Source organism: Schistocerca piceifrons, chromosome 5 (assembly GCF_021461385.2).
Source record: "Schistocerca piceifrons isolate TAMUIC-IGC-003096 chromosome 5, iqSchPice1.1, whole genome shotgun sequence".
Lineage (NCBI taxonomy): Eukaryota > Metazoa > Arthropoda > Insecta > Orthoptera > Acrididae > Schistocerca > Schistocerca piceifrons.
In genome coordinates, this window is record NC_060142.1 from 484,751,207 (window position 1) to 484,776,889 (window position 25,683).

Sequence of the window (25,683 nt, forward strand, 5' to 3'; positions counted from 1 at the left end):
CCACCCCTAAATAAATTATTCCAACTTTCCACCGAAAATAAAGAAAGTACACTCTTTCCTATCCTGCATCTGGGTCTGTAGGCTATTTACTGTGATCGCTGCACATCACAGCGAGTGTTGTGTATCAGTGCAATAAATAAACTACGCAAAATCCATCCCTAAATAAATTGTTCCAGCTTCCCACTGAAAATAAATAAAGTACACTCCTTCCTATCCTGCATATGGGTCTGTAGGCTATGTACAGTAATCCCTGCACATCAGGGTGAGTGCTTTGTGTCAGCATGTATTATCGTAAATAAAGTGTTGACTATTCATTGGCCGGTCGGTGTGGCCATGCGGTTCTAGGCGCTTCAGTCTGGAACTGCATGACCGCTACGGTCGCTGGTTCGAATCCTGCCTCGGGCATGGATGTGTGTGATGTACTTAGGTTAGTTAGGTTTAAGTAGTTCGAAGTTCTAGGGGACTGATGACCACAGGTGTTAAGTCCCATAGTGCTCAGAGCCATTTGAACCATTTTTCACTATTCATTGGTTCTTCCAAAAGCCGAGAAGTGATTCTTCTTGATATTTTAGCTCTCTGCAGCACTCGGGGATGCTCTCTGGGTCATCTGTGATGCACCTGTGTTTATGTGTGTCTCTATGAAATTGTGTGTCCTTGTGAGCTATTAACTTGTACCAGAGTTAAAGATGTTTTGGGTTAAGTAAAGCAGCTCCTTAAAGAAGCTGTTAAGATAGTGGGACTTGGCAAAGCAGGGCAGGGCATGGCAAAGGCCCTAGTATTACTAGACCTGTGACAGAGAAAAATTCATTTCTGGAAAATAAATACGCTCCTACTTCTCAAAGAGCTGGATGGAGATTGACCATTTCTCGCCCATTCCAACTAAGAGGTGGTGGTTGGATGACTTAGGTTAGTGAAGGTAGCCCAACTGACCTGCCTTCCCACAGTTTTTTTCCCACCAAAGTTTTCCCGACATTTTCTTAGGTTAGTGGAGATAGTCCAAGTGACCTTTTTTCGTGGCATTTTATTCACACCAAATTTTTCCCGTCATTTTCTTATGTTAGTGGAGGTAGCCTACCAAAATCGGGTGTCATTACAACGATGACAAATCTATTGCCGCCATCTTGGATCCACCATCTTGAATAAATTTGGCAACAATGCATTGTCGGGCCATACCACCCTTACCCTACAACTAACATCGCCCACTCCCCAGAATCTATGGGAACTGCGTGAGTTGTGTGTGCAGATGTGGTACCAATTCCCTCCAGTGACCTAGCAAGGCCTCATCGCCATGAGCGGTCGCCACTGTTATCTGTGACAAAGTGGACATGCCAGCTGTCGGGTAGGTGGTCGTAATGTTCTGGCTGATCAGCATATATGCCACTGCGACCCCAAATGAAATATTGAAATATTGAAACTCCCAAGGTCTACCAGTCTCCAAATAATGACTCTAGTGCTAACAAGTAGCTATCAATTTGAAATTAGGCTATTATAGCAGCACGCATATATTTTTAACTTACCAGAATGCTAGTGGACGAATCAAAATCGGCTTTTTTCTTCTTTCTTGTCACAAACTTAACCATAATTAGAAACTGTATCACATCACACAGCATAAAAACAATAAACGGCAACACTTACATTAAATTCAACTGCAAGTAAGAGCTCAACTGATTAACAAACAACAACTGGGGCAGGAAATGCGCAGTAGTTGGTCTGGGCTAAAACATTGATGGGTGATAGCCGATAATGCTATGGATATCTAGATAGTTTAAATGTATCATTGTGCTTGTTGACTATCGGCTGTGCTTATCCCTATTTCATCCTGTAACTGAATATAAAAATATCTTTCAGTTTAAAGACACGGCAGCTAGGTCGTGTTTAGTTTAATTTAGGTGATAGAAGAGGGAGTGGAGGTCCGGATGCACCGCCACCCCCCACTTTGTCTACGTTCTTGAAGTAAGTTCAGCTATCAGTCAGTTGCACATGGAAATTCAAGTGACCTGCCAGATACAATTAGTGGCAGTTGCTGTCATAACGTAGATGATAGCGCACAAGACTGTCCAGCCTTTGGCACGGGCTCTATCCTTCAATGTCCAGTTTTTGTATCGCTCTCTTCTTCATTTCTAGGAGGTCAAACGAATAACAAATTGAGTGGGTCGCTTCAGTCTGCTCACACAACGACCTAATTGGCTAATTTCAATGCTAATTAACTCGGAAATGGTGCTACATTTTAAATTTTTTCTCAACAATTATTTTTTAGTAGAATCTACCCTCTAAAACCCTTACAGACATTTCAGACTGTTTCCGATCACCGTGTGTACCTTAGTGAAATGGAAAACTGACTTAAACCTGTAAATACTATCCTATCATCAGAATAAACCTTCATCCAGGCTGATTACTGACGAAAGAAAAAAAAACAAATTAATGACATTCACTCCACAGAATTGTGGACACTGAATGGTATCAGTAATATTTAATACTTAAAAATTTGTGCTTCTGTTGGATACGGGAGTGGGGAGGGGAGCGAGAGGGCTTTGCAAAGCGTCATTATAAGAATTTTATGCACTGTCTAAATCAGAAGATCTGTTTCATTAGTGGTTGTAGTAATAAGGAGCACTTTGCGTGTGTTGTTACCTCTGCTTCTACCACAGTTCAGTTGTTCTGCAACTTCTTAACGAAAAAGAAAACGATGTTATAACACCCTGATTCTAGCCTGAGCATAAGTAAACTTAATATTTAGTGCAAGAATCAGCCATTTTGTCGAACCTACACTTTCTTTCTTTATTTCTTGGGGCCGTTGTCCCGCTTCAACGCGGGGTCGGCTTTGTTATTACGGGTTTGGCAGTGTTAGTGGCAGAGGGTGGCCGGATGCCCTTCCTGATGCCACCCCGAACCCCCGGGATGGAAGTAGTGTACCCTAGCTGTCTGCGTCTAGTGTAAGTCATGAAATAGTGTGAACGTTTTCAAATGTCTGTGAGTCGTGTAACTGAGGCGGAACTTGGGGACCAGCCCGGTATTCACCTAGCGGGATGTGAGAAACCGCCTAAAAACCACATCCAGGCTGGCCGGCACACCAGCCCTCGTCGTTAATCCGCCTGGCGCATTCGAACCGAGGCCGGCACGCCTACCCGAGTCCAGGAAGCAGCGCATTAGCGCTCTCGGCTACCCTGGCGGGTCTTGTCGAACCTACACTATGTGAAAGTTCGTGGCTCTCTCTATCGGTAATGCTGGAATTCAGTATGGTGTTGGCCCACCCTTAGCCTTGACGACAGCTTCTACTCTTGCAGGTATACGTTCAATCAGGTGTTGGAAGGTTTCTTGGGGAATGGCAGCCTATTCTTTACGGAGTAATGCAGTGAGGAGAGGTATCGATGTCCGTCAGTGAGGCCTGGCACGAAGTCGGCGTTCCAAAACATCTCAAAGGTGTTCTATAGGATTCAGGTCAAGACTCTGTGCAGGCCAGTCCATTAGAGGGATGTTATTGACGTGTAACCACTCTGCCACAGGCCGTACATTATGAAAAGGTACTCGATCGTGTTGAAAGATGCAGTCGCCATCCCCGCATTGCTCTTCAACAGTGGGAAGCAAGAAGGTGCTTAAAACATCAATGTAGACCTGTTCTGTGATAGTGCCTCGCAAAGCAACAAGCGGTGCAAGCCCCCTCCATGAAGAACATGACCACACTATATCACCACCGACTTCGAATTTTCCTGTTGGAACTACACACGCTGGCAGATGACGTTCACAAGCCATTCGCCATATCCACATCCAGTCATCGGATCGCCACATTGTGTACCATGATTCGTCACTCCACACAACGTTTTTACACTGTTCAATCGTCCAATGTTTACGCTCCTTACACCAAGCGAGGCGTCATTAGTTATTTACCGGTGTGAAGTATGGCTTATGAGCAGCCACTCGACCATGAAATCCAAGTTTTCTCACCTCGCGCCTAACTGTCATAGTACTTGCAGTGGCTCCTGATGCAGTTTGGAATCCCTGTATGATGGTCTGGATAGATGTCTGCCTATTACACATTATGACCCTCTTCAAATGTCGGCGGTCTGTCAGTCAACAGACGAGGTCGGCCTGTACACTTTTGTGCTGAACGAGTCCCTTCACGTTTCCACTTCAGTATCAGATCGGAAACAGTGAACCTAGGGATGTTTAGGAGTGTGGAAATCTCACGTACAGACAATGACACAAGTGACACCCAACACCTGACCACGTTCGAAGTCCGTGAGTTCCGCGGAGCGCCCCATTCTGCTCTCTCACGATGTCTAATGACTACTGACGTCGCTGATATGGAGTACCTGGCAGTAGGTGGTAGTACAATGAACTTAATATGAAAAACGTATGTGTTTGGGAGTGTCTGAATACTTTTGATCACAGTGTGTAATTGAATTTTATTTGTGTGATTTATATGATGTACGGATGACGTGCACATAATACTTGCTGAATGTGATGACTGAGCTAAGAAATAGCGAATAGGTGAGTTTGTTCCACATATAGTAGTGGTTTTTCTCAGTTACTCGTATTTATGTAAGATACCTAGCCCTTTTTGCAGATTCTGATTGCTTCTTTAGCGTGGAATCATGATCAATCGCGTTAGGACCTGCATCTTTGAACTTCGATGTAACTGTTTTCTAATACGTTAATAGAAAATTTTAAAATAAATTACCACTGACGATTAATCGTGAAACAGTATTATGCGTACCACTACACGTGAGACTCATCCCCCCACCGAGTACAATAAGATTTGCTCTCACACTAAAATATTTAAAGTGTTATGCATTTCAGATTTCGTTACATTCGAATATTTTACTTCTTCTTCTCCTCAGGCAGTAGGCAAAATCTCCAACTTTGGTACCCATCATTGCCGGGGTCTTCCTCTATCTCTTCTGTCTTGGCACTTATAATTTCTAGCCTTTAAGAGGAGTCTGTCACTCTCCATTGTTTTTCTCATTACATTTTCTCTTATAATCTAGAATTTTATCAGTTAGGATAAAAATTATTTGTTCTTCTCTAATATCTTGATTCCTTAGCCTGCCTCACATGGTGCAACATTTAACTCGTCTCAGGAGTTTCTTCTTTGTGCTTAAATCCGGCTTTCCTGCCTTTTGCTCATCACCCAGGTCTTGCTTCTGTAGAGCCTTTTGCTTATATGTTCTATATTTAAGTGCTACTGTAGATGTCAGAAAACAGTGAGGTGATATTTCATCATTTGCTGACAAGCAATAATACGAATGTATTTCGTCCAAGCTACCTATGGTTGAAGAAGACACAAGCGATGCAGTAATATTTCAGTGCGCACTCTGCAAAGATTACCTGCAGATTTTTATTTATCGGTGGTAACCTCATTATAGAGTTACACCTATTTTCAAATTAGCTGTCAGCACAAAAGCCTTCCTTGTCACATAAATCACTCTACAGATACATATTGCAGCAACCATTAGTTGTAGTTAAGTATTGCAACTAAATATTGAGGTATTGTTTGGTCGTGCTGCGGCTCGCGTTGGTGCTGATTGTAGGTTTCTGTCCTCTGTTGAAGGCCAGACTGTATCGTTTAGTTGACATGGTTGCGGTTATTTGTCTTCTTTTCGTGTTGACTGGCGCCACTTGGTTTCGCAAGCATTGCCTGTCCGCTAGTCGCAGCAGCGGCGGTTATCGATATGTAGTAACTGTGGCCCTAACTTTGGGGCGACATCGTGGTTCTTCCGGGTCCTGTCAGTGGGCAGTTCTGTTGGGGACTCAGGAGGAGCCAGGTATGCGCAGTGCGGGAACACGCCGGCACCGCTGGCGGCGTGCATGGACTGCCGGATTGAAGCCCTGTGGTCACGAGGGTGCACGACCTCGTCGTAAACCGGATCCAGCAAGCTTTAAGTTGAGTGTATTTGGATTGAAGTAGAGAAACCTCCACCATTGTAAGATCTTGCGATTCTTCAGTGACTTGGGTTCGTGTTGCTGCTCGTAGTGTTGCCGAGGCGAAGAGCAGCGAGTGGAATGTTTGGGGAAGGCGGATCTGATTAGCTTTCCTTGACTTCCAACTACTATTTATGCATTCTGTTTGTTGCCATTTGTTAAGTTCAACTAGCGGTATTTTTCCTGCCTCGTGGCCACTAACGCCCCTGTTACCGGCCCTGGGAGTAAGTGCATGTAACGGCAGTGTAAGTTTCCTCGCCTTGCCGCTGCCGTCAGGTGAGGCATGTAGTTTTGACAGCTTTCTTGATTGTAGGCTGGTTGGCGATTCTTCTACTCTGGTGGTAGTGATTCCCTTCTTGGTCCGGGTTCTCTAAGCACAGTATTCTGCGGGCGGAGTCCAGACCGCCGGTTCCGGCTTTGGCTTATTTTTACATCTTTGCATTTGGTTTATCGGACGTCAGGTAGCCTCAGCAAGATTATCATTAGTCATTTGTTAGACAGCCACTAGTCTGAGTTACCATCTTGTGAAGTGAATGCAGCTCTTGGCTGCCTATCTCATCGCTTGCGTAAGTGTTTTTGCCAGACCTACTTGGAGGTCGAATCCAGGTGCACTGTATGTGACTGGCCCTTGTGTTTTATGATTGTATTTACTATTTTATTGTATGTTTCTAAATTTTTTGAATATAATTGCAATTCTTGGCGTTACAGCAGGTTTAAATGATTGTGCTACCAAGTTTACCATCATTTTGTCTCACCCGTTTGGTGATCAGTTGCCTGTCTTTTTAAATTAACATTGCTGTTGCATTGCTGATTTACAGTATGTTTGTTAATTTTTTTTATATTTGCCGTTCTTGGACTTCAGCCGAGACTGTGGCTACTTGTCTTAAAATTCTAATTGGGATCACATTAACTTGTTTTTAAAGCATTATTTGCTGTGTCTGGATTTTATGCTCACTTGGTAAATTGTAACGTACTTAAAACACGATTAATTACACAGTTGTTTATTCCTTCATTAATAACGTGTGGTATCTTTATTTATTGCTGAGTCTGGAATTACCGTTTTAAATAAATGTGTGTAATTGGAAAAGGGAACCACCAGTAACTCATTACGGCCCGATCCACAATCGCAACCGATTCCTGTCTTCCTTGACTGTCAGGTCTCATATTTAGTACGTCTTCTGATTCTAAATTAATGACCAATTGCTGGTGGAAGAGGAGGACGTTGCGAACACTGTTACATGTGCCGTACAAGGTAAACGGGACTGATAATCTGAAAGAGGCGCCGTAGCTGAGTAAGGCGTTGCACGCCTGGCGGCCAGGCAACTATATTCGCAAATTGGACGGCTTTGACCTTTTGAGGAGGTGGTGCAGGCAGCAGGACCGAGGCGCGCGGAAGAGAGAGAGACGGAGAGAGAAAGGAATGGTGCAAGTGCGATGGTGAGTGGAACGTAGTGGTGAACAGGTGCGACAGGGAGAGAGAGGCTCATGGCCGACGACGGGAACAGCCGAACGGCCGTCATTAGGAGAGCGAGCCGGCCGGCGGAGGCAGCCGAACGCGGCACGACGGCCGCCGACGTTCCGGGACGCCGCGGTATCGACCGGCCGAGCGCGGGCCAGCGCCAGGTTCCGTCTGCGGCCACGGGCGGCGCTGCCTGCGCGTAGTACGACCGGCCCACCGAGCGGCGGTCACTTCGCCGCCAGACGTGTCTGGCGTCAGTCCCCGGCGAAAGAGGCGGGCGGCAGCGTCTGCCGTAGTGACAGAGGGGAAGTGCCCCTCCCGCGTGTGTACTACTGCTTGTGCGCGGCACGTGCGCGCGGCGCGTGTTGTTTTCGCAGTGGTGCCTGCGAGCTGTGCGTGTGTGTACGCCGGGACTGAGAGGGGAGAGAGGCGAAGGCAGGAGGAGGCTGGAGCAGAGGAGAGCGTCGCCGTCGTCTGCTAGAGGCCTGCGCGTCCCTGCCGTGCTCTGCTGCCGCAGTCGCCCTCATCGCACGTGTCCTTATTGATCTCCGCTCGCACGTTTTTCGACTGCCGTGTCACTGGATCCCTATTCAGTCATCCTATTTCCACAAAGAACGAATCTTCCGTGACCTCCCTCTTTATCTCTCTCTCTCACTCTCTCTCTCCCGCATCGATTTGCGTGGTACTGTAGACCACAGCTAGTGGCGCGCACTTTGACCTTTGTACGTCGGTTCATCGGCAGCGCTCAGTTTTAGGGACACGGTACTGTCCGAGGCGAGTAAGACGTGCCGCGCACGAGGGCTCGCGTTGCGCCGAGCTGCTAGGACGCAACGCGACGCGGAAGCGAGCGTCTGCAGTGGGTGATCCGCGGCAGGCAGTCAGCCTGGGTCTAGCCCCGCCCTCCAAGACGTCCACTTCCAACACCCTCCGGCGTCGCCGGCGTTAAAATCCTCACCTCTGCAAGGTAAGAGGGGCGACCTGCATGCATCATCCAAAAAGAGGAGTCACACAGCAAACGAAATCCATCTCATTTCTAGCTTAGTTCTCGAAAATATATCTTTTCCATTGGACAAATCCTAAGTTAAGGATGCCTGAGAGGCGCCAGAAACGAAGGGCTGCACATAAGCCGTGAACAACTGTGCGTAATAACACGTTCGCTCAACATTAAAATCTTTAGCGTTACTAAAATTCGCAATGTATGTTGATGCTATTATAGTTTCGAATGTTATACCCTGGAGCATCAATGGAATATTTTTAGCACACTCTTCTATTTGCACTACACGCGGGTAATACGCTATTCTCTTACTCAAGTTGATTAAGTTTACACTTGATGAACTTTAAATTTCTTGTGTAAGGAAATTTTAGAGGTATTTATGGATGCAATTTTCTGGCAAATTTCGTATAGAACTACGTTAAAAGTACAAGCCAGTAAGGTTTCGGAAAAAATTTTCTTTAACTGAAAAGCTGAAAATTTGACAGTAGTGGGTGCTTGCCTAAGGTTGCCATTTCCTACGCGTTCCAAAATTAAAAAGAAAAAACGAATGTTGTAAATATAAATCACGAATGATCCTAGCCTACAGACGGTGACAGACCGAAAAACGAAACGAGTTACTAAACAGGAGACTGTGAACCATAAATCTCATAAACAGAAAACGAAATAAATAAATATAAAATGGTTTGCCTGAACGGCGTAAAACAATTTTCCAAATGCAGTGACATTGGTTTACTTTGGAATCGCTTCCGGATGACGAAAGCAAGTCTAGTGTCCTAGTATTGAGAACTTCCTCTTCAGATTAATGGCTAAATGCTTCGGGAAAAGTTTATGCTTTTCCGAACAGGGCAAATGCAGCAACAGTACTGAAATGCAAAGTCTACCTTAACGTCTAGCTTTCGTTAAAACAGTCCACGGGATACGTAGAAAGATGACCTAAGATCTAGTTGGAGGTAAAGGTTTGTCACACATAGAGCTACAAAGGGCGTTTTTTTAAGTACTGAACTAGCGCTGTAGCCGTTTATAGCTATAGCTCACTAACATGCAACGACATCCTCTATGTAGGCCTACTTATCGTTAGAGACTAAATTTGAAGTTACGATACTGCGAAACGTGATTTACGGACGACTGTATCAAAAATTTAGGTGCTGCTCATTTATGTCGTAGCTAACCTACGGAGATACTATCCCACTTGTCCTTTATTAACGCCATTGTCATATAAAACACTATTTAGGGGAATTACCTGAATGCATATCGGATGAGGTAGCAAAGGAAATGTTTTCGAGTTTAATACCTTTTTGTACAACCAAACTCCTTAAAGCCGTGTAAAATGTTTATTCTTCAATCGCTTTCGAGTATTAGCTCAAGATCAGGAAGCACACAGTGGTATTAATCACATCAAGGTAGGTAATACTGACATAACTTACTAACTGCTTACGTTGCGTTTGTATGACACACACACACACACACCCACCCACCCACCCACACACACACACACACACACACACACACACACACACACTTCCAAACAGAAAACTTAATGAACAGATGGGATGTTAAGCGTTACAAGTCTGCTTCCATACAGATTACTTGGATGTGGTTCATACCATTGTGAGCCTCCTGGTGATGAGCTAGTTCTCAAATTTCGGTTGGAGAACGGGTATTTTGTATTAAAGACCGATTGAAGGGTAAATATTTTATGCACAGCTTAAAGGTATTTACTTGTCCAAAAAGCTTAGCGCCATACATCCTCAGTGTTCATTTTAATCAACGCTCATTTACGTTGCTCCCTTCACTCCTCGCTATAAGCTTCTAGAGCTAAAAACGCGTTCAGTACCATCGTATCATTTGTAGTATGTTAGCAGGTACCCAGTCCTGAAATACCGTGCAGAAGAACGAATACCGTGCGCAGCTGTCTCTGCACCTGCTGGTCTGTCACTTAGCGTCGTGTTAGGCGTCAGGCGATGTTTAAATGAATGCGTTAGCCAGAAATTGAGACGGAAGCCAGGCAGAGTCACGAAGCTGACAGACTGTGCCGGCACGTGACCTGGGAGCTGCGCCGCGTCCCAGAATCGCCAGCACAGGCCGGCGCTGCAAGCAGCCTGCGTGTAGTGCCGTACTGTGCTGTAATGCTGCGCCGCAGCCGCTGAGCAGCTGACGCTACGGGGAGGCGATGCCGCTGTCCAGTCGTCATTGACTGCGGGACTTCGCGAGCTTCGCTTCTCCGTACTTTTTCTGCAGGTTCACATTTATAAACAAACATTTCACAAATTAAAACGAGTTTTTCTTGCTCCAATACGCTGCCGCAAAGCGAAAGTGCAACACCCTCAACGACAATGTACAGTGACATACATACCGCAATTTGGATTCCAGAAGGGTTGCTCGACTGAGAATGCTACTTATATATACACTCGTCACATAGTACAAGCCTTAAATAATAATGTATCGCCAGATGGTACTTTTCGTGATATTTCCAAGGCCTCGATTGTGTAGATCACGTCACTCTCTTAGAAAAATTCCAGTTTTATGGAATTGATGGCTTTACGCACAGCTGGTTTCAATCGTACTTGACAGAGTGCAAAAGGTTGTGCTGAATAATTCAGACAGTGTCGGAAAGGTAGAAAACTTTACTGACTGCGGTAAAACAAAAATTACGATGGGAATCCCAAAGGGTTCAATTTTGGGTCCACTCCTATTCCTTATACAGGGTGTTACAAAAAGGTACGGCCAAACTTTCAGGAAACATTCCTCACACACAAATAAAGAAAAGATGCTACGTGGACATGTGTCAGGAAACGCTTAATTTCCATGTTAGAGCTCATTTTAGTTTCGTCCACCTACGCTCAATGGAGCACGTTATCATGATTTCATACGGGACACTCTACCTGTGCTGCTAGAACACGTGCCTTTACAAGTACGACACAACATGTGGTTCATGCGCGATGGAGCTCCTGCACATTTCAGTCGAAGTGTTCGTACGCTTCTCAACAACAGATTCGGTGCCCGATGGATTGGTAGAGGCGGACCAATTCCATGGCCTCCACGCTCTCCTGAGCTCAACCCTCTGGACTTTCATTTATGGGGGCATTTGGAAGCTCTTGTCTACGCAACCCCGGTACCAAATGTAGAGACTCTTCGTGCTCGTATTGTGGACGGCTGTGATACATACCCCATTCTCCAGGGCTGCATCAGCGCATCAGGGATTCCATGCGACGGAGGGTAGATGCATGTATCCTCGCTAACGGAGGACATTTTGAACATTTCCTGTAACAAAGTGTTTGAAGTCACGCTGGTACGTTCTGTTGCTGTGTGTTTCCATTCCATTATTAATGTTATTTGAAGAGAAGTAGTAAAATGAGCTCTAACATGGAAAGTAAGCGTTTCCGGACACATGTCCACATAACATATTTTCTTTCTTTGTGTGTGAGGAATGTTTCCTGAAAGTTGGGCCGTACCTTTTTGTAACACCCTGTATAAAAGGGTGAATCACCTAAAATTTTGCACTGCAAGTATCGCCGAAGTCGAGAGTGCTACTGATGTGCGATTTCACAGAATGGGTTGCTGGACAGGGGCTCGTATTGTTAGCCAATAAACAGATTATAATAATACTTCGAAAGTGTATTTCTTGCGGAAACATACACTTCTTAAATGGAACAATGGCTACTGACATTAACAAACAAAAAGTGTAGTAAATTAGAATGTCAGGGTAATCGTTGCATGATTCTAGTGCGAGTCGTTTACGAGAAATCATGCTTTGAAGAATTCCCACACCGACACTTGTACAATAGCTGTGGTAGCACACATAATGAACAACAGAAGTCCAGACCATAACTATGTGAACTGTGACCAGTAACGTTACAATTTACCATCACAGATTTTTTTCGAAAATGACAACCGGTAGTGGCAATACACGCTTCCTGTCTGGCATGGAACGATTGCTGCACACGTGCTAGCATTTCAGCGGAGCTGTCCGAGCAGGCTGCAGTAATACGTCGTTTTATATCATGGAGTGTAGTTGGTATGTCCTTGTAGGCAGTGTCTTTCAGCTTTCATCACAGACAAGCGTCAAATCAGCGGAGTGGGCCGGCCAATGTAGACGTCCTCTGCGTCCAATCCAACTGTTGGCAAACAATTCTTGGAGACATGCAATAGTACTTCGAGCATGATAGGCTAGACAGCCATAATGTTGGTACCACAGGTTCCCCCTAGTCTGCGGAGGAACGTCCTCTAGGAGACTGCGTTGTTTGTGCGCGTTCATTATTATCTCTATGAAGCACTCGCCTATGAGCTAGTGGTTCACTATTCTATACTACACGATTACACTCCGTGGACGCTGACTTTCCTCCTGACGAAGCCAACGAGGATTGTCAACAGACCAATTGTGCATGTTTCGGCGCTTTGCCCGGCCATGATTGGTAAATGCAACTTCATCACTAAACAACATACGTCACACATCTGGAGTATCCTGTCTTAATGCAGATTCACAGAAGTTAACATGAGTGTCATAGTCGTTTTTATGCAGCTCTTGATGGAAAGATAGGGACGGAATCTATGTCGACGACGAATGCGTGGAACACTTGCCCGACTCATTCCACTTCCTCGTGCGATTGTGTAGGAACTAACATGCGGATTAACTACAACAGCAACAAGATCATTAATTTCACACTCTTCTGTCGTCACTTGTTTACTTCTGCTACTGTGTGTAGGTGTTACGCTACTGTCAAGTAACTTGTTGAAGAGTTTGATAAACAACTCCGAGATGGTTGACGTCTATTGGTATATCTTTTTGGATACACCGTACAGGAAAGAACTTCATTCGTCCTACACTCTCCATACACTATGAGGGTGTCGGCCTTTTCTGCACTGCTAAATCCCATCGTCCACTCACGACCTACTGCTTGGACTGTCACACGCTGACTAGCCAGTCGCAGTGCACCCGAGGAATACAAAACTACACTGTAAGCAAACATAACAACATGGTACCTAGCAATTATGTAGGTTGAAACTGCACAAACACATGCCATGCGGTCTGAGGTGCCTTCTCACGGTTCGCGCGGCTCCCCCCAACGGAGGTTAGAGCCCTTCCTCGGGCATGGGTGTGTGTCTCGTCCTTACCGTACGTTAGTTTAAGTTAGATTAAGCAGTATGTAAGCTTAGGAACCGATAACCTCAGCAGTTTGGTAACATAGGATCTTACCAAAAATTTCCAAAGTACGGTATCTCGTAAATAACTCGCACTAGAATCCTGCGACGAACAACATTGACATTCTGCTTTAACCTACTTTTAGTTTTTTAGTGCGAATACACGTCGTTCCACTTTTAAAAAGTGCATGTTTGTACAAAAAATACGTTTTCTTAGTGTTATAGCAATCTGTTTATTGACTAACAATACGAGCCTCCGACTACCAATCAATTTCCATTTCCGCAATACTTGCGATGCAAGTTATAGGCGAGTCACCCTGTAGATAAATGTCCTCCAACTTAACATTCGACAATCAAAACTGGTACGTTTTTCAGACTGTACTAGTGTTACAACAAATCCCATTAGGAAAAAAAAGCAACAGAAGAGGTGGTAAATGATGTTTTCCAACGAATTATTAAGTGGTTCTCTGAAAATGGACTCTCATTAAATTTAGAGAAAGAAACACATTACATTCAGTCCTGAATAACAAATAGAATCATACCAATACTGATATAGCACGTGAGCAAGAGCCAGTAAATATGATTGATAACTCTAAATTTTTGGGTGTACATATTTATGAACAATTAACTACAACTACTTTTGGTCTTCGTATAACTGCTAATCTTGAAAAAAAAAAACATATCAATTTCTCGACATATTTTGCATTTTTACACTCAATAATGTCGTACGGAATAATTTTCTGGGGAACTTTGAAAGAAAATATTTATTGTACAAAACCGAGTAGTAAGAATAATACGTGCTGTTCACCTATGTACTTCATGCAGGTACCTCTTCAAGGAGCTAGGTATTTTAAAGGCGCCGTCACAATGCACATATTCGCTAATGAAATGACTGGTTTGAAGCAGCTCTCCATACTACTATATCCTGTGCAAGCTTCTTCATCTCCCAAAACCTACTGCAACCTACATCCTTCTGAATCTGTTTAGTGTATTCATCTCTAGGTCTCCCTCTACGATTTTTACTCTTCACGATGCCCTCCAGAACTAAATTGGTGATGCCTCAGAATATGTCCTACCAAGCGATCTCTTCTCATAGTCAAGTTGTGCCACAAATTTCTCTTCTCCCCAGTTCTATTCAATACCTCCTCATTAGCTTTTGATATTCATGCAAGTGGTTCTCTTTTCTCCAAGAGTCTCTTTAATTTTCCATTAGGCAGAATCAATCTTGCCCCTAGAGATATATGCCTTTACATCCTTACATTTGTCTTATAGCCGTCCATGCTTAGCCATTTTGGACTTCCTGTCGATCTTATTTTTGAGACGTTTGTATTCCTTTTTGCCTGCTTCATTTACTGCATTTTTGTATTTTCTCCTTTCATCAATTAAATTCAATATCTCTTCTGTTACCCAAGGATTTCTATTAGCCCTCGTCTTTTTACCTACTTGATCCTCTGCTGCCTTCACTATTTCATCTCTCAAGGCTACCCATTCTTCTTCTACTGTATTTCTTTCGCCAATTCTTGTCAATGCTCTCCCTAAAACTCTCTATAACGTCTGGTTCTGTCAGTTTATCCAGGTCTCATCTACTTAAATTCCCACCTTTTTGCAGTTTCTTCAGTTTTAATCTACAGTCCATAACCAATAGATTGTGGTCAGAGTCCACATCTGCCCCTGGAAATGTCTTACAATCTAAAACTTGCCAGAATGAGATTTTCACTCTGCAGCGGAGTGTGCGCTGATATGAAACTTCCTGGCAGATTAAAACTGCTCTCCTGCGAACCTTGCAGTTTGGAAGGTAGGAGACGAGGTACTGGCAGAAGTAAAGCTGTGAGTACCGGGCGTGAGTCGTTCTTCGGTAGCTCAGTTGGTAGAGCACTTGCCCGTGAAAGGCAAAGGTCCCGAGTTCGAGTCTCGGTCGGGCACACAGTTTTAATCTGCCAGGAAGTTTCATATCAGCGCACACTCGGCTGCAGAGTGAAAATATCATTCTGGAAACATCCCTCAGGCTGTGGCTAAGCCATGTCTCCGCAATATCCTTTCTTTCAGGAGTGCTAGTTCTGCAAGGTTCGCAGGAGAGCTTCTGTAAAGTTTGGAAGGTAGGAGACGAGGTACTGGCAAAAGTAAAGCTGTGAGTACCGGGCGTGAGTCGTGCTTGGGTAGCTCAGTCGGTAGAGCACTTGCCCGCGAAAGGCAAAGGTCCCGAGTTCGAGTCTTGGTCGGGCACACAGTTTTAATCTGCCAGGAAGTTTCAATCTAAAACTTGGTTCCTAAATCTCTGTCTTACCATTATATAATCTATCTGAAATCTTTCAGTATCTCCAGGCATCTTCCATGTATACAACCTACTTTCATGATTCTTGAATCAAGTGTTAGCTATGATTAAGTTAAGCTATGTGCAAAATTCTACCAGGCGGCTTCCTCTTTCATTCCTTAGCCCCATTCCATATTCACCTACTACGTTTCCTACTCTTCCTTTTCCTACTATCGAATTCCGGTCACCCATGACTATTAAATTTTCGTCTCCCTTCACTATCTAAATAATTTCTTTTATCTCATCATACATTTCATCAATCTCATCGTCATCTGCGGAGCTAGTTGGCATATAAACTTGTATTACTGCGGTAGGTGTGGGCTTCGTATCTATCTTGGCAACAATAATCCGTTCAGTATGCTGTTTGCAGTCGCTTACCTGCATTCCTATTTTTTTTCATTCATTATTAAACCTACTCCTGCATTAGCCGAATTTGATTTTGTATTTATAACCCTATATTCACCTGACCAGAAGTCTAGTTCCTCCTGCCACCGGACTTCAGTAATTCCCACTATATCTAACTTTAACCTATCCATTTCCCTTTTTAAATTTTCTAATCTACCTGCCCGATTAACTCAAAACACTAGAGGGAAAAATAACCTTAATTATCTATGGTTAAATCTGTCAGTGGCTCAGGAAGGAGCTCAGTACGCAGCAACAAACATTTTCTATCATTTGTCCAATAACATTAAATTTCCGACAGGTAGTGAAACAAGTTTTAAATCTAATTTAAAATCATTTCTCCTGGACGTCTCCGTCTATTCCACTAACGAACATCTGTCTATAAACTGGCAGCCAGAAAGGGAAAAAATTAAGTGTAATTGCATGATTGGGGCTAATGTTAATTAATGTTAACACTGATCATGTATACTTAACCTGTAAAATGACTCATTCTACATCATTTCGATAAAAGAATTGTTCATATGATCCGAGGAACACGTAAAGAACTAACACCAGGGAATAATACGTGAGTATCGAGGCGTTGTATTGGCGACCAGATGACGTTCCGTAGGCATGTCTGTGCACCCTCTGTTTTCACTCTGCAGGCAGTAACTGTGCTGAGTTTAGAGGTGAACGGTGTTTGCAAAATTCGTTTTAGGGCTCAACCATGTCTCAACAACAAGTACGTACTCCTGTTGAAGAACTTTAGTCACTTAAAGGTATCGTACTATGCGCCTAAGAGAAATTGCATGAACATTTCGACTGGTAGCTGCACATGTTTCGCACAGTGTATCGGTGGTGTGTCGCTGCTGTCAACAGTGGTCTGTGGGACATTCCCACACTCCTGTAGACCAAGTACTACCAAGTACCACGTCCACGTAGTACAGACGCTGTACGAGCTGTGAGCAGCGATGGATGACCGAATATCGATCAAGAACGAAATCCAGACACATGTTGCGTATGCTGTGTCATCGGAGACCATTGGGAATCGCCTGGTTCCAAGAAGGACTGAGATCATGGGTGCTTCTGGCCATATACAGGGTGGTCCATTGATAGTGATCGGGCCAAATATCTCACGAAATAAGCATCAAACGAAAAAACTACAAAGAACGAAACTCGTGTAGCTTGAAGGAGGAAATTAGATGGCGCTTTGGTTGGCCCTCTAGATGGCGCTGCCATAGGTCAAACGGATATCAACTGCGTTTTTTAAAATAGGAACCTCCATTTTTTTATTACATATTCGTGTAGTACGTAAAGAAATATGAATGTTTTAGTTGGACCACTTTTTGGCTTTGTGATAGATGGCGGTGTAATAGCAACAAACGTATAAATACGTGGTATCACGTAACATCCTGCCAGTGCGGACGGTATTTGCCAAGTGATACATCACCCGTGTTAAAATGGACCGTTTAACAATTGCAGAAAAGGTCGATATCGTGTTGATGTATGGCTATTGTGATCAAAACGCCCAACGGGCGTGTGCTATGTATGCTGATCGGTATCCTGGACATCATCCAAGTGTCCGGACCGTTCGCAGCCGGATAGTTACGTTATTTAAGGAAACAGGAAGTGTTCCGCCACATGTGAAACGTCAACCACGACATGCAACAAATGATGATTCCCAAGTAGGTATTTTAGCTGCTGTCGCGGCTAATCCGCACATCAGTAGCAGACAAATTGCGAGAGAATCGGGAATCTCAAAAACGTCGGCGTTGAGAATGCTACATCAACATCGATTGTACCCGTACCATATTTCTATGCACCAGGAATTGCATGGCGACGACTTTGAACCGTCCTGTTCAGTTCTGCCACTGGGTACAAGAGAAATTACGGGACGATGACAGATTTTTTGCACGCGTTCTATTTAGCGACGAAGCGTCATTCACCAACAGCGGTAACGTAAACCAGCATAATATACACTATTGGGCAACGGAAAATCCACGATGGCTGCGACAAGTGGAACATCAGTGACCGTGGAGGGTTAATGTATGGTGCGGCATTATGGGAGGAACGATAATTGGCACCCATTTTATCGAAGGCAATCTAAATGGTACAATGTATGCTGATCTCCTACGTAATGTTCTACCGATGTTACTACAAGATGTTTCACTGCATGACAGAATGGGGATGTACTTCCAACATCATGGATGTCCGGCACACAGCTCGCATGCGGTTGAAGCGGTACTGAATAGCATATTTCATGACAGGTGGATTGGTCGTCGAAGCACCGTACCATGGCCCGCCCGTTCACCGGATCTGACGTCCGCAGATTTCTTTCTGTGGGGGAAGTTGAAGGATATTTGCTATCGTGATCCACCGACAACGCCTGACAACATGCGTCAGCGCATTGTCGATGCATGTGCGAACATTACGGAAGGCGAACTACTTGCTGTTGAGAGGAATGTTGTGACACGTATTGCCAAATGCACTGAGCTTGACGGACATCATTTTGAGCATTTATTGCATTAATGTGGTATTTACAGATAATCACGCTGTAACAGCATACGTTCTCAGAAATGATAAGTTCACAAAGGTACATGTATCACATTGGAACAACCGAAATAAAATGTTCAAACGTACCTTCATGCTGTATTTTAATTTAAAAAACTTACCTGTTAACAACAGTTCGTCTAAAATTGTGAGCTGTTTGTTTGTGACTATTACAGCGCCATCTATCACAACGCGAAAAAAGTGGTCCAACTAAAACATTCATATTTCTTTACTTATCTACACGAATATGTAATAAAAAATGGAGGTTCCTATTTAAAAAAAACGCAATTGACATCCGTTTGACCTACGGCATCGCCATCTAGCGGGCCAACCATAGCGCCATCTGGTTTCCCCCTTCAAGCTAGACAAGTTTCGTTCTTTGTAGTTTTTTCGATTGACGCTTATTTCGTCAGATATTAGGCCCAGTCACGATCAATGGACCACCCTATATATTTTCCATAAAAACCCACCGGAGATGCCGTTAATAGCCTACGAGTAAAAAAGACGATCGCGTCTTAAATACAAATAAGTATTGATTTGTAGCAATAATAGGCATTAGAATTTACAAAACGAATATTTACACTGTTATAATTACTTCAGAATACAACTGCTGATGCTAGGAACGTAATCTTCAGCAACGCGTTTCCGGAGTTCACTTCATCTGCCTGTATGTGTTAACCCTGGGATAAACATGCACTTAAAAACGAGGCAAGTAAAAAAGTAAAACAAAAGAAAGTTACTTGAACATGAAGTTCTTGTTTTACTTTAAAAGCTGCAACAGCAGTTCCTCTGCTGCGCTTATCCATGTTACCTCCTTTGTACCGTGGCGTTCCTTTCCTATGGTGGCGATCACCAATAACATCAGCTGCTATCAGTTACCTCTCCATGCACTGACTAGTTCAGTAAACCTGTATACAGCTCCAACAGTCACGCTGAGCCATCAGCAATACCGTAACATTCCAATGGTGTTACAAGCGACATGACGAGACAACAAACCAATGGTTATCTATGCGAAACGTCTCACACATACCGTACTGACGTTAACCTTAAAAAAGACCAAAACACCACTGAAGAAAGCATTATCACTCTCACTCGCTTGTATATTAAGTTCTGTATCAAACATAACACGGTGAACTGTTGTTTCAACTTTTTTAGGTAGGTCAAGGTTTCTTCCTTTCTCCTCTACGTGCATCACCTCTAAATCCTCTTATATGCTTTTTAGGGAGTGACCAGTCTCGGAGTGACCAGTCTCATATAAGTTTGGCAGCCACCAGTTCACCACTGTTACCCAGCCTAAAAGCGGCTGCACGCTCTCTATATCTTGTCGAAAATTTGTTTTGTATTTTGATCTCACTGTATCTTATAAACACGTACCTACTCAAATTTTCTTATCTGTTCCCAACTACATGCTTTAAATTATATCTGATTACGTTTTTTGCTGTGAATGCCAACCGGACATTGTATGGCCTAAAAAAAGGTTCTCTAGTTTCTGTTCAAATGGTTCTGAGCACTATGGGACTTAACATGCTTTAAATTATATCTGATTACGTCGCACAATCGCACACATCCATGCCCGAGGGAGGATTCGAACCTGCGACTGTAGCAGTCACGCGGTGTCCGACTGAAGGGCCTAGAACCGCTCGGCCGCAACGGCCCGCCCAGTTTCTGTGAAATTTTCCCGTAACACGGTACAATAAGGATCTTTTTACCCTTATCCATTTCCTCTTCTGTGTCTTCTTGCCCTATGAACAAGACGATTCACCATCCTCACTTCATATCCGTTATTTAATACATTCGGTTTAACAATGTTGAATATATTAACGTCTCCTTTCATAAAGCTTCTGAATACCGCTTCTTCATAAATTTTCGGATGGTAAAGCTGATTACGAATCACCCGTCGTTGTTGACGTTTTGAAGATGTAGGAGGGTGTGATTTGTCTTGCCTCATTACCTCAAGATGCAAACTCGAAATACAACCAATAATTTCGAGCTCTACAATGGAGTCCATTTTCTCGTGGGCCTTATTAACTTTACCAACCATTTTATCATTGTTCTCCCCAATTCCACCTATAAGAAACAGCGTATTGTCGACACAGCGTTTATAATATGCTACTTTTTTCATTGAAGGATCGTCAGAATTTAAAACATTCTCTTCAATATTGCTAAAAGGAACATCCGCTGTTGTGTCCGAAATGCATGATCCCATAGCCAGCCAAGTTTTATGGCTGTACTATTTGTTGTTAAATGAAAATAACTGAAATCAGTGGCAAGCTACAGCAGCTCTATAAACTCAGACATTTCCTGTCTCGTGATTTTCTTGAGAAAGCTATTTTCAATAATTTCGATCTCACATACTGCAAACCTGTGTAAAAGTTTTTAATGTCCAGAGCGACTAGTCAGGAGGCTACAGTGAACAGCTTACCTTTAATTTCATTAATTGGGGCCACACTGCCTCTTACAGAGTAGCTGTTACCAAAGAAATACTTGTCTCTAAGGAAGCGGTTGAGTAAATTCCAAACATTAGTGGTTGTAGGTTAAGGTGGACTTTTTTTAAATAAAGGGCGGAGCCCCTCCACGTCCACAACGACGTGGTGACGATCACAAAAGTTCTGTTATCACCTACGTATTTGTTAGTTACCAATCGAGGACTTCATAGGATGTGGACCGTGATGTTATGCGTTCGTCTGGGCAGGATTACCCACTAATACGGTCACATCGAGGAGATACATAGTGAACTAAAAGCGAACGAATGGTAGCGCTTTCAAGAGCAGAGGGGGAAAAGGCCAAGGCAGGTGCCAAGGGAAAAAAGCACCTACGATAATCCGGTCGGGCAGTAAGAGCAGTAGCGGTTTTCTTGCTGTCTGCGACAGATCATGCATGGATGAAGTTGTTAATTTCGGGTATCGTACAATGCTCGGTATCGTTGTCATACCTTAGGTTGTCATGAAGAGCGTCAGTCCTATTGAGGAGGGGTACTGCTGGGCTGGGCGCCTGTGAGTCTCTGGGCCACATGCTGCGTCTGTACCTGCAACAAACCAAGGTCGTTAGATGAGTGCCTGACTGGTCATAAATCGATCGCACTGTGTAAGGGTTTCGGTTGGGTTTGTTTGCGGTTAGTGTGCAATATGGCTTCCCTGCGTTGTGCCGGCCGGTGCGGCCGAGCGGTTCTAGGCGCTTCAGTCTGGAACCGCGCGACCGCTACGGTCGTAGGTTCGAATCCTGCCTCGGGCATGGATGTCCTTAGGTTAGTTAGGTTTAAGTAGTTCTACGTGCTAGGGGACTGATGACCTCAGATGTTAAGTCCCATAGTGCTCAGAGCCATTTGAACCATTTCATTAAAGCCCTGCGTTGCCGGTTGGTCGGTTGGTCTACAGTTGGCAATGCAGTTAGCTTTGCTGTGCTGCAGGAGCTCATGGAGCTGCCCATTGGTTGTTCATTCTTCGTAACTAGTAGTGTTTTTGGATGGTTATGTTTCCATCTATGGTTGAGATCGTAGTTTCCCAGGTTAAGGGTGGAAGGATTGTTCGACTATTTCGTTTTCCTGTACAGTCGTGTGGCGAGTTTTTGAATACTTGATCACAGTCACACTCAACGTTGAAGTTGTAAACGCTCTGGTCTCAAACCACATACCTGTAATACTTACACGGAAGAGACACAGCAGTACAATGAACCACGCAGGGTACTGAAGGACAAGCGTGCAAATTGGGCACTGTTCAAGGAAACGCTTGTCAATCATATCCCAGAGACTCAAGATATTACGCAAACCGCACAAACTGATGAAGCTGTCGAAGCCCTCACCGTCGCGGTTCAGAGCGCGATATCGGAAGCCATTCCTGTACTCACGCCACAACAACGCTCAGCGGCCCTTCCCTCGCAAATCGAGGGACTGATTTCAATAGGAAACCGTCTCAGGAGATTTTGGCAGCGCGCCAGGCGTCCGCTGTACAAACAGCACATTAACAGGCTCCATGGTATCGTATAGTGAAAAATACAAACATTTAAGACCACATAGTGGGACAACATAGTGTGGAAACTGGCCCGTCACTTCACCAAGGTGAAACACTAGACATCAACTCTACAAGGACCTAACACACAAGCATACCCAGCTGAGGAACAGGCTGAACAGCGTCATTCACACCGAATCTGCTTCCTTCCCAAGCAACTCTGACTCTTGAAACAGACCAGGAGGTCACACGACTTATTACCCAGCCCACACGCGACGTAATAAGCCGCACCAGCACTCATGAAATCACATGGATCACCTAGCATCCACAGCCAGAAAGGCTCCTGGTCCCGATGGCACTCAAAGCCGTGTCCTCCAGGTGTTCACCGATAAATCTATACAGTACCTATCTCACATCAGAATGCTGTCTTACAGAACCAAGATTTCACTGACTGCCGGCGGCTGTGGTCGAGCGGTTCTAGGCGCTTCAGTCCGGAACCGCGCTGTTGCTACGGTCACAGGCTCGAATCCTGCCTTGGGCATGGATGTATTTGATGTCCTTAGCTTAGATAGGTTTAAGCAGTTCTAAGTCTATGGGACTGATGACCTCAGATGTTAAGTCCCGTAGTGCTTAGAGCCATTTGAACCATTTTTGAACTTCACTGACTACTGGAATTTGGCCAAGGCCCTGATGTTCATGAAACCAGGGAAAGCCCGCAAAATTACCAACCCATCAGCCTGCTGTGCTCGCTCAGCATAGTTGTTGAGAATGTAATTCTCAAACGTCTCACTAGGCACTGTATCACCAGTAACACCCTGAGGCCAGAGGAATTCGGATTCAGGAATCACCACTCCACTACACTTAAACGCTTCTCTGTGCTGAAGCATATAACACAGGCAGCTACAACACCAACAAAGCTACAGCGGCTGTGTTCCTGGACATCGACGTAACCTTTTATCGTCTGTGGTACAACGGTCTCATTCTCAGACACAGTGATACTGGTTCCCACGACGGACTCATAAGTTCCATACACTCATATCTCACCAACAGATGCTTCTACACTGACGTTCAGGGCAAACAGTCAACACAAGCGGTAGTAACCCAAGGCAGTATCCTAGGGCCTCTCTTATTTAACCTCTACATCAATGGCTTCGCAGGTACACAAAACACGTTGGTAGTCATCTACGCAGATGACACAGCCATCCTAGCGCAAGACTGGAAACCGTTAAACGTTAACTCACTATTACAGAGCTGCCGAGCCTAGGATGGAACGATGGCGTGTTAAAATAAACGTCGACAAGTGTGAGGCTGTTCGCTTCACACGCATACTGAAACATCTCCACAAACACCACTGCAGACGAATAACACTAAACACACGTCCAATACGTTTCTGTAAGGAAGTCAGATGCCTCGGTATCTAGATGGACGAGAAACTTACATGGGGGGACCACACTGAATATGCTACCAACCGAGTTAAATACGAGACTCAAACAGCTTTACACTATTCTCAACAGGCAAAGTAGACTGAATAGGAGGGTGTCAAGGTCGAGGTACAACAACACTAACTAGATCACTGATGACGTATGCAGCTCCAGTCTGCGGATACGCGGCTCCAAGACGTCTGCGCCGACTGCAGATCATGTAGAAAAAAGAGCTACGTATCACAAACAACGCTCCACGATACACAAACTCCATGGACCTTCAGACAGAGGATAAGGATACGACTGTCAGGCGTTTCCTTGAACAGTGCCTAATTCGAGGGCTTGTAGTTCAGTATCCTGCGTGGTTCATCGTAGTGCTGCGTCTCTTCCGTGTGAAGTACGAGGGGAGTTTGAAAAGCCAGTGCAAAAATAAAAACTACTTACATGTTTGGTATAAACCTTTTTCATTTTCCGACATAATCTTCTTTTGGACTTATACACTTCGTCCCTTCCGAATAATAGGAGTTGTCCAAGTCTGCAAAATAGCTATTAGTTGCTGCAATCACCTCTTCGTTTGAATAAAACCTTTGTCCCGCCAGCCATTTCTTAAAATTCCGGAACAAATAGAAATCCGAGGGAGCCAAGTCTGGAGAATAGGTGGGATGTAAAACGAGTTGGAATCCTACTTCCATTAATTTTGGGACCACAGCTGCTGAGGTGTGTGCTGGTGCATTGTCGTGATGGAAAATGACTGTTTTGCGGTTCAATTGCTGGCGTTTTTCTTGCAGCTCGCATTTCAAACGGTCCAATAACGATGAATAATATGCACCTGTAATAGTTTTACCCTTTTCCAGATAGTTGATGAGGATTATCCCTTGCGAATCCCAAAAGACAGTCGTCATAACCTTTTCGGCCGAAGGAATGGCCTTCGCCTTTTTTTGGTGCAGATTCTCCATTGGTAACTCATTGTTTAGATTGTTTTTTGGTCTCAGGAGTATAGTAATGTATCCATGTTGCATCCACAGTGAAGAAACTACGCTTAAAGTTCTGCGGATTCTTCCTGAACAGCTGCAAACAATCCTTGCAACACTTCACACGATTCCGTTTTTGGTCAAGCGTGAGCAATCGCGGAACCCATCTTGCGGATAGCTTTGTCATATCCAAATGTTTATGCAAAATATTATCTACCCGTTCATTCGAAATGCCCACAGCACTAGAAATCTCACGCATATTAACCCTTCTGTCATCATCACCATATCATGGATTTTATCAATGATTTCTGGAGTCGTAAGGTTCAGCATCACTTTTCCCATATGGCCAATCCGAGAATTTTGAAACCACTTATAAACTGTTCTAATTGAAAGTGCAGAGTTATCGTAATGTTTATCAAGCTTCTCTTTAATCTCCTGATGCGTTTTGACTTTCATAAAGTAATGTTTAATCACCACACGAAATTCTTTTTCGTCCATTTTTTGACATTCACTCGACTTCATCGATTCACAAGAATGCCAAACACAAAGAAATAGACCAATATGGGTGAAACTTGGCGTGCGTTCTTTCCAAAG